Here is an 11,182-nt window from a genome sequence, read left to right as displayed (position 1 = left end):
AAAAAAAAAAAAAAAACAAATTACCCACGTCCCCCGCAAGGACAAAATTTTCGAAAACGCTAACACAAAATAATAACGTCTAGATCGAAAAGATCGAGAGAGATTCGCGATGAGATTTTCACAATTTTATCTCGCGGAGAGAAACGGCATTAAAAATGGCAAAATGCCTCCTCGGGAATGGGAAGGCGAGGGGTGGTTGGTTTTTTTTGTTCTTCTTTTTTCCCGCTCGCAAGATTTTTATCGCGTCAAATGGGGCAAACCAAGCGCGATTCAAACTGACAACTATTCATTATCTTTCCCTTTTGAACATTTCCCATTGTTAAAATTGAGGTGGATGCGCTCGATTGTATTCTCAGTGTTTTCCATTCCCGCAATTTCGAATCGGTATTTTTCTCTTATCCACTTTAATCAATGTCAGTTCGCTTACTAATGACGTATCGACATTTTCACGAGAGAACATTGAGAAATTTCGCACAACGAACGTTGTGTGTTACATTTAATTACATTAGAATCAACAAACACATGAAATTATTGCGTTCGCAGCACTTCGGGTGCGAGATTTGTTTTTTTTTCCGTTTGACGTGTGTCGTTTTGATGCTTGACTTGTACTACTTGCACCATTAATGCTCGACTCGCGTCAACTCAAATAAATTGTCGTCGTATTTTTTTTTTTTTTTCGCAACCGTATACAATTTGTTTTTTTTTTGGTTACGAATCATTGTCAAGAAACAACACTGTTGCAAATTGCCTCGCGCGCAGAATTCCGTTTCGACGAAACACCGTGTTGTATACGCTCCCGCAATAATTCCTCGTCGAACCACTTCTTGTTCGGTGCACGCGTGTGCGTGAATGAATTTTTTTTTTTTTTTTTTTGAATTTTCTGTCATCAAATCCCGGTCGTACGTCTCCCGACTATTTAACGCCGCACTATAGACAGTAATCGATATTCAATTCCCAACGACGTATTATTCAAGCATAGTTGTTTGGAAATCACAGAGGGACCGATAAGCATTCGCACCCAGTCAGAGAGACAGTGAAGACACACACTTCGATTCGAAATGTCTCATTGAATTATTGTTCTCGCTGAAGTTCTCATCGAAACCAGAAACCAGTAGCTTGATACTTTATCTCTCTTGGAGAAGCTCGGCGCTTTCGGCGATCATCCGCGAGCTTGTCAAAAAAACGTAACGTAAAACGTCACGACGCGATAACGCGCGTCTTCGTCTCTCTCGACCACTCTCGTCTTCGTCGACCAACCACTTAACTCTCTCACGGCGAAGGGGGAAATGAAACACAAGAAACCTCCACCTCCGATGTGTCGGTGCTCTCTTCACGACACGCGGATCAATCGGGCGCACATGGCCGCTTGCACACGCACGATGCACTCGCGCTGGTCCTTTTCGCGACACACATGGGATGTCGATCCATCGATGATCGATCGCGCGAGGAGCGAAACGAGGGGCGTCGCGCGGCTTCGCTCGCTAACGTTCTCGCCCGGAGCGACCGCGACAACCTTCTGGTGGCCCTTTGTACCGACAGACGGATCCCGCGCGTGGTACGCCGGAGGAACGCGCGCAGAAAGTGAAGATCCTTCGGCGAGGATCGACAGCAGCGGGATATCGGCGAGCGCGGCGATACAGCTCGGGACCGTTTCGGGAATCACGCGACGAGAAACGCCGACGTGGAATTAGTGTTGCACGAGCGCGCCGCTTCAACGTGGCTGCAGGACCGCAGACGTAAACTCGCAGATGGGTAAAACGCAATGAGTAAAAAGGAGAGAGAGAGAGAGAAAAAAAAGAGAGGGAAAAAATGAGTGAGTGAGTGAGTGAGTAAATACGTGAGAGAAGAGGGCGGCAAGAGGGAGGAAACGGCAGAGAGAGAGTACTACGGAGAAAGACGGAAAACGAGAGAGTAACGGAGAAGAGAGTGACGCCGTTCTCTCGTGGCTCTATCGACGCGAGCGCCTCCTTCGTCGGCTTCCGCGCCGAAAACGCCGACGCTCGCGGCCGTCTCGGTGGGGTAGAGAAACGTGAAGAGAGGAGAGCGTGAGAAGGGTAGAGAGAGAGGGAGAGAGAGAGAGAGAAAGAGAGAGAGAGAGCGAAAGAGAGAGAGAAGAAGCGCCAGGGTGACGAAGAGGAATGGTAATTAGAAAGAATACACTGCAAAAGTGTGGTAACTGATTACGGAATTAATTAGGAGGCTACCTAAGACCCTTTTTTTTTTTGTGCGCTTCTCGTTGACGCTGCTCGAAAAATGAAGTGGTAAATACAAACAAGAGCGGTCAGATAGTCTGATTAGTGACAAGGATAACAAGAGAAGAAGATAAGAGGGGAATATAATACCGATAATAAATTGTGATTGATCTGTTGGTGTAAAACGTAAAAAAAAAAAAAAAAGCTATACAAACTACACAAGAAACGGGAACACGATAAAAAAAAAAAAAGAAAAACGTAAATAAATAGATGCGCAGTTGGTTCAAAAAAAAAATAAAAAGAAATTCACACACCGGAGGGAATACAAATGAACATTTTCAACTGCAGGGATGACAAACATCTGACAGCAACAAAATACGGAAATGCAACCAAGATGAACTCGGGAATGTGAGCGAAGACAAACTTCTTTATCTCCTATCTTCAATTTTCTCTCTAGCTCGCACTGTTTTTCATATTGTTATTTTTATCGGATACTGCTTGTGTTTTTCTTTTTTTTTTTTTTTGTTTTTTATCGCAAGAAAGACAAAAAAGAAAACAAATTTACAACAACAAAAAAGATGAATGTCAAAAAGATAAATTTACAACAAAATGCGTCACTTATTGCAACAGTGTTGTAATTTAGATCATTGCCGTTTGTATTGAACGCAAAATAGATTTCACAAAATATTCTCAAACGCAATTTTAAAAATAATTTTTAATATTCTTGAAAACAAATATTTTTACCGATAATTAATATTTTTTAAAACAATTAACTTGCCCTCAAGAGCAATTATTTGCTCTCAATTAAAAGAAAATCCGATATTAATGCAAATTAATAAGAAGTTTTATGTTAAACGATTAAATAGAATCACGAGAGATTGTAATCGATAAAATTTTCACAAATTAACCGTTAATTAATGATATGTATAATTTTTACATTAGCTGCTGGTTTAAAGCTTCGAGCCAATGATAGATCGGCTCGATTAAGCGATTATCTAAATGATTACACAATTAATCGGCGGTCGCCGAGCAAATCGATCATCAAACGTCGAGCCGCTGAGCACGCAATCTCTCCCCGGTCGTCCCTAAAATGGCAGGCGAAGCGTGAACGCGAAAACGCACGTTTCTCTCGCACGAGCGGGAGAGCGGAAGAAGAAAACCACGTGCTCGCTCGGGAAAACACGACACACCCACGTTTCGAAATCAATGGAGTTAGATGAAAACGTGCGGCCGGCAAAACGTCTGACTGAGTAAACGCCCCGCAACAGGGTCCACCTGTCGGAGATGCGCGAACGAACAAACGAACGAACGAACGACCATGTAAATGAATGCAACCCAACCAGGTGCGGCAAGTTTATCGCAATATTTACGTTAGAGAAGGAAACGGTGCTTAAGCAGCCGTGAATCTCGCAATTTGTTGAACATCGCGTTCGCTCGCTGGTTATTTGAACGAAAAATGTGTTTACGAGAGTCACCTCGCTCAAAAATTTGCATACTCGCGCGTCGTATTCGAAAAACTTCCGATAAATTTCCATCGTCAGTTTAAAAGAGTTTTGCTATCTCTTATATTACCTCCACCGACTGAACTTACTCGGGGAAAATGGAACGCGCGCGTAACACTGACAGCCAATAAAACGTGACGATATATACGCAATAAGAGACGGCCAAAGACGTAAAGTGTTTCGATACGGAATCGTCCGATCGAGTATGGAAAGCCGGGTTGCGAGGATGGTCGTGTACGAAGGTCGACCATCGGGAAAAGCGGAAGAAAGAAAAGCTAATAAAACGGCGAGAGAGAAAGACGAACGGACGGAGGGAAGTGCTGCATTTATTTGCACAGAAACACGGATCTAGACCCTATCTAGGTACGTTGTAGTATACGGAGAGAGCCATGGTCACAGATGTCACGGCAACGACGTAACTGTTCACCCATGACCTACGTCAACGGCGTTTCGCGATATTGGCTGCACGCACGCGATTTTAACTCGCTGAGAATTTAATATATACCGCGACTCAGAAATTAAACACATACAATATATATATATATATATGTATGTACGTGTTTTTTATTTTTATCTATTTATTTATTGCTTTCTTACGACCGAAGTCTGTGCATTTGTTAATAAATTGTCCTACATTTATCGAGTCGAATTGGAATTCAATTTTTGATAATATAATCGCAAACAAACTACCTATTTAATGATCCGTTCCAAATGTTCTCTCATCTTTAAATTTTTTTTTTTTATCGCACGTATGTGTGAATAATCAAATCGAAATTAAACCAGCTCTCTCTTGGATCTGAAAATGAAACTTTGTCAAATGAAACTTTTTCATCGATTGACGCTGAAATTACAGCGACATAAGACTGATTAATTTCGCGTCGGCACAAGATTAATCTCGAGAGAGAGAGAGAGAGAGAGAGAGAAAGTGCATCATTGCAAATTTAGGGGGGGGGAGGGGAAGAGAGATTTTCCTTTAACACGGAGACAATACATGTATTTCTATGACACACCCCACGACACAAAATCAATGACGTCGAGGGCGTCGTGTAGGTGACTGTGTGTGTGTGTGTGTTCGCAGTAGCAGAAAATTTAAGAGAACGCGTTTCTCCCAAGAATATCAGCGAGGAACGAGGAAGAGATCACACACATTTAGCGCTTCGATACACATACACACACACACACACTCTCTCTCTCTCTCTTTCTCTCTTTCTCTCTTATCAAAGTTATAACAGGATTATATTACAGTGCAGAAGCAAGTCGACTGTAAATACGCCTGATAACTAATATTCGCACAGTGTGCGACCAAAATGCGATTATCATTAATGTACTTATAAGGCACTTCAACAAGATGAATTTAAGTAAGTTAAACAGTTGCGAACTAAACTTATTGTTTGAATTGCAACGAACTTCAAAACGTTTTCCTTGGACGCGGTTTACCGCGTCGAAAGCTAGTCCAACTATTTCAAAATTAGTCCGATTCGACTGATAAATGTAGATAGAACACTTTATTAGAAAATACACTAGACTTGGATTGTCTCGTGAAAAACAAGAAATAAATAGATAGAAATAAAAAAAACAATATATATTTTATACAGTAACATGTGTGTTGCCGCGTATGCCGCGTTCACACGAGATGCGAATTTGCAAAACTGTTGGAAAAAGCGAGAGAAAGAGAAAGAGAGAGAGAAGCTGGGAAGGCACACACATCTCAAATGCGAAAATCGATGGAAAACTAATTTCAAAGACAAGGATGGATTTGCGAATCTGATATCGGCGATCAATCGATTGAGATGGCGCTTGCGATGGAAAATCAATAAAAAACTACTCGGCAAAACGCGACAATAGACAAAACGAACAAATATATATATATACATATATTCTCTCATTGAAAAAAAAAATATATATATATATATATATATTTTCAATGAGAGAATTTTGCGAAATAGTAAACCCAAATGGCCGCAGTAGCACAATAACGTTATCATGTTATTATTAATGCAAACGTATAGTAAGCCTCGCTTTATCGATAAAGCAAAATTTCATCTATATATGCACCTTTGTGAAACTAACGACCTCACAACGCTAACATTTTGATCAGAATTAATACCGCAATTCAAGTTTCGTCTATCACATTCGCATATAATAAACGTCGACATCATAGATACAACGGAATATCAGTTTAGCGTTGCTAAATTAAACATTACCACAGCTATGTATTAACAAAACATTCTCTCTCTCTCTCTCATTTAAGCTAATTACGCGAATGAAATTATATTGTTCGCGCGCTATATCATTCGCACAAACAAAATTATTAATGTATCAAATGCATCATGTGTATTCATATGTGCATTTTCAGGAAACGAGAGAGAGAGAGAGAGGAGAGAGAGAGAGAGAGAGATGCAAACACGTAAAAAATTTTTTCGCACTCAACGGGAAACTTTTATGTCGTTCGCAATAACTTGAAGTTCAGAGGATGAATCTCGCGTCCCTCGCATTATTTTCAGCTCGCTCGAGTGCATTCCGCGAGATGATACTATATTTTGCACCCGTTTTTCTCGCTGAATCTGCATTCCCGGGCCGCGTTTTTTGATTCATCCCCCCCCCCCCTCCACCGTATTCTGAGACTGCAAGTACTCCAATGACGCTTTTCATCCTCAAGAACTTTTTACCCTCTCGTCCACTCTTCGCGCGACATCCCTGGCGCGGTCTAATAAGAAACATCTCTCAGTTCGGTCCATTGCTTTCATCTATATGCATTTATAATTTTTTGCAATTACAACATTGCATAAAATTCGGTGAAAATAATTGCGGAAGAATCAAACGGGGGAAAAAAAAAATTGCACAGAAGCGTAATTTTTTCGCGAAACAAAACGTCCCTTGTTGCATTTTGACGTTTTGCTGCAAAATAAAAAATTAGATGTGTGTGTGTGTGTGTGTGCATAAGATGCGAAATATTTATATTTGTTTTTATTTTCACGTAAAAAAAGCCGAAAGAAACTATATATTATAGAAATTCGCTACCTTAGAGGAAAACAAAGTTTGACCCGTCTCGGTATTGATTCCGGGAGCAATGCGTTGTGCTGCCGCGAACTGGTTCGTCCGGGAACCAGTTTCCGCACATCTCCCACACAGATCGATTTTGTAAGTCGGTAAAGCAGAAAAGCATTTACCCTCGGTAGGGCGAAGCGCCGCTATCATAAGATTTTCGTGGAAAGCTGCGATCAGTTGCACGGATTTTCCGTCACGGCGCCACCGGATCAACTACATCACATCCGTGAAAACACAAGGGTGCTCCAGCTGAATTTTCCGCATTGCGGGGAGAGAGAATCTTGGATAATGTCTAAGACGAAGAAAACAATCCTATCGATCAAATCGCTGCGCAAAACTCAGAATTGAAAATGATGGAATATGTCTTACTTGTGACAAATCTTCCGAAATGTTTTCGGAGAGAAGAAATTTGTTATGTTTTCGCACGGAAATAAATAAAAAAAAAAAAATATTTTTTCGCGAAAACATCTAAATTAAGACGTTCCTCGAGCGCGCGCGTCTTCTGTTCCGCAACAAGAGAGTCGAGCAAACAAAATTGCGTATTTCGAACAGAAGCGCGCCGGTAGAAATTCCGCTTGTGCGAACGTAGCAATTTGGCAGTCGATGTCGCAATATCTTTTGATGACAAATCCGCGTGTGAGTGACAGTCTGACTATTTTGCGCGAAATATCGATGTTCTCTCCCGAACCTTACTGGCTTACGTTCTCTCTCACGCTCGCGCTGGCAACTGCGCAATCGCGATATTTAAGCACATCCACTTTTAAACACACACAGACACGAACTACTTAATTCCTCGTGACAAGGTGGGTGTTTGCATCGACAACAGGAAACGATGTGAAGAAACTGAACACGTCGTGTAAGTCCTGCGTGAGCGAAAACTGGGTCGAAAAGTTCATAGGATATATCCGCGTGAGAGTGAGAATCTGTGTGATCATAAATTCTATCAGGAATGAAAGCGTCTTGAAGAAATCCGATTAATCTCAAGGCGACTATTTCAAGTCTCGTCCGAGGTTTTTGTTTGCGCGCAACGCAAATGCACGGTGTTTGCACAAAACACCCCAGTCGTTATATTTAGACGAATCTTATAAGAAAAATTTTATAAGAAAAACAGGAAGAGAAAGAGAAATTAAAAAAAAAAAATAAATAAATAAAGACACCGACAGAAGCAACGCGCTATAGTTTGATGTGCGACGATTAGCGTAATGAAATCTTTTGAGGAGGTTTCTGTGCGCGCGCGCGCAAGTTGAATAAAATATTTTCCTACGACTACTGTTTGATGTCACAATATTGATGTGCAATATTTTTATTGCACATTATTATTAATTCTTTTTCTACAATAAAAATTGTTAGCTTAAGGTTTTTCGCGCTCCAGTCAATATTTCTCTACGCATGTGAAAACAACCGCCGCAAATTGCGCTAATGGCGAAATAAATAATTACAACTGCTTGAGGCAAAACGAAATTGTTAACACGATGTTTGTACGAACGACGTTGGTAGATTTACCTACGCTCAGGAACCGCTGCAGCGTTACGCAATCGCTGTTAATTAACGCAACGCTGTTGCGTAAACGCTAACACGATATATTGTCAAGAACAAGTGCACAGTGGATACGGATGCGATCCACTCTAAGAGAGTGAGATAGTTTAGCGAACGAAATTCGCAATTTAAATATTTAAAAAAAACTGGCGCTTTGTTATACCAGTAATATATTGGATTTTTGCCGAATTTTTTTTTTTCAATATATTAATTGCACCCCAGAGTTCGGAATATCTCCGCTTGTTTTCGTGTATTTGCCAAAGTTCATATCGCGTTCAAACACGCGCTCGTCACACAAACGAGCGCTCGCACGCGCGCGCGCGAGACAAACCGCGAATCAGATGGAACAATACCCCGGTCCGCACAGTTCCAAGAGCGTCACACGAGCGGCGGTAACGTGTCATTGTGCCGCGCTACGAAATGTGCAATTTCAATCTGGAAGAACTGGCACATCGGCCGGGAATGCTAGTACTATAACCAAGTTTTATCGATCCAGAGATATTCTCTTTCCTCTTTTTTTAATCGCAAATGCGTTATGTTTCGCTTTCCACGAAACGTACATACGCGTCTGCGATACGTACACTTTTTTATTGAATAAAAAAAAAACATAATTTGCACATTTGCAAAGAGCGAGCTTCACAAAAGATACGCAAGAAAGCTTTGCGTTGTATCTTCGTTTATTTTTATTTTATTTATTCTCTCTCTTTTTTATAATACAAATTTTTTTTTTTCGGCTTTAATCAAAGTCTGACGCGGTGCGTTATGAGAATTCCTGAAGATGGGTTCTCGGGTTTCGCGTTGACGGCAATTTTATGTATCGACGTTTTTCGTAGACGTTTCAGTTTGCTTCATCAGGGTTTCAAACAGGTTGCAGATATCAAACTGCTTTCGAAGCCCCGATAAAGCGAAATGTCTACGAAACGTCGATATAAAAAAAATGACACTAACGTAGTTCAAAAATCATCCTCAGAAAGCTTTGATCAACTTCGCAGAATTTTTCCGACAAAAAAATGTCCTGAACTCTCAAATTTCGCGGAAAAACGATTTGAAAGTGACGATTGATTTGATCAATCACCTACAGAGTCTCTCGTACAAAGTATCGCGAAAAACAACATCGCTTCTGAGATAGTCTGTAAAAAAAAAACAGGTGTTTTATTGTTTTGAAGAAGAAAGCAATTTGGGGTCAAACTTATCATGCACAAACATTAAATCGATTGTCATACCGCACGCGTGGACGTACTTTAGACCAGTAGTTCGCAAGTAGTTTAGGTCAATATACAGAACTCAGCGAGTAGGCTTGAAGGAATCAAGGTCGTTGCACGTACCATCTCTGACGTATCGTCATCGATCTCGAGATAGAATCGTTGAGAAAATAGCGCGCAGGGGAAACAAACTCGGCGGTTAAACGTTCAAGTGATCGATTGCGATGTGAAATATTAAAATCTCGCGGGAAACTATAAAGACGCGTTTTAAGTTCGCATCGGGTCCGGGCTGCGCGACGATAATTTTTGCAAATTGCACGCGAAGTGATCATTTAGCCAAATTACGTCTCCGTGATTATATACTGTGAATGTGAATTTCGCGTTAATTATATATTAATTATAGTAGTACCCCGCTAGATTGATGATACGCGCGCGTGTGTTTATAGATAACGTAGATAGAGACGAGAAACTTGTGAGATCTCACTCGGCGAGCGCACGGTAAATATTTAAGCAACAAAATAACGTTCCGCGTCACAGTTCTAATGTGTGTTGCGTGCCGTGAAACAATCGCGCGCGAAAAACGTATTATATCTTATCCAAGAATATCATCCCCCGGTTAGGTTTGAACAAACAAAAATTCTGAACGCCCGATGCCGCCCGATTGTTGCGCGTTTATTCCCGCCACGTTGTTTCAGCTCGCCACGTTGTTTCAATATTACGTGCCGTGGTTGCCGGTTGAAAATGAAGCTTTAAAATTACCTGCCTCGAGCGCGCGAGCAAATGCGCAGCCTTTCTCGTCAAAATGTTGACTAGATTAACCTCGGCATGAAACAACCTCAGCGGTACGCTCGCAGCACCGTTAACGCAGCACGTAGACTGAATTGGAGATAATAAAAAACACTCTGAACTCTTTCGACGTCGTCGGTGGAATTTTACGACTGATCAGCTCGAAATCATGCTCGAGAGACTGATTGTAAGTAGAAGCAAATTATCTCCTGGTACTAATCATCTCTTCTCTCTATATACATATACAGGGTGTCTGACAACGAACTATAAAGCCGACGTGTGTACACCGAAAAAATTGTATTCTTGTTTTGAGGATATCCCACTTACTTTAAGTATATTTTATACTAAAATAGACTTTTACAAGTCTAAAATAGACGATTATCAGATGAAAAGAAAAATGGCTTCTCTCATGTAATCTCTTAGTAACAAGAGGCGGAGTAAACAAACAAGCGCGGAACGACTCAGTTTCTTGCGATCGGGCGCTAGGGTAACTGTCCCTATTAGTGTGCCTGTCCCGATTAGTGTGCCTTTATATTTAAATAAATATTACAGAAAAACAAGTGAAAATAAATAAGTAGAGTATTTTTTTATTTATAGTTATGATATCAATGGATTTTTTAAAATAGTTCATTTTACATTTATAAACATGTAAAGTATAGTAAATATTTTTTTAAAATTTATACTATGATTTTGTCAGATAAACCAGCTTTTCTTGTCCAAAACCTTAAGGAAAAGTCACCGTTTATGAGTATATAATATTTAATATTGAATGATGTACAACAGTTAAAATGTACTTTACGTAAGAAAAGGGTTTGATTTTGCGAAAAAATGCAATTTAAGACACTTTAAAGCATTTTATTAGCAATAAATAGTGTTTTCACAAACAAGGACAAGATTTCATGGCTTGTCCCTATTT

The sequence above is a fragment of the Pseudomyrmex gracilis genome, unplaced genomic scaffold (genome assembly GCF_002006095.1).
Source record: "Pseudomyrmex gracilis isolate BER0280 unplaced genomic scaffold, ASM200609v1 scaffold_200, whole genome shotgun sequence".
NCBI classification, from domain to species: domain Eukaryota; kingdom Metazoa; phylum Arthropoda; class Insecta; order Hymenoptera; family Formicidae; genus Pseudomyrmex; species Pseudomyrmex gracilis.
Note: the sequence above shows the minus strand (reverse complement) of the source record.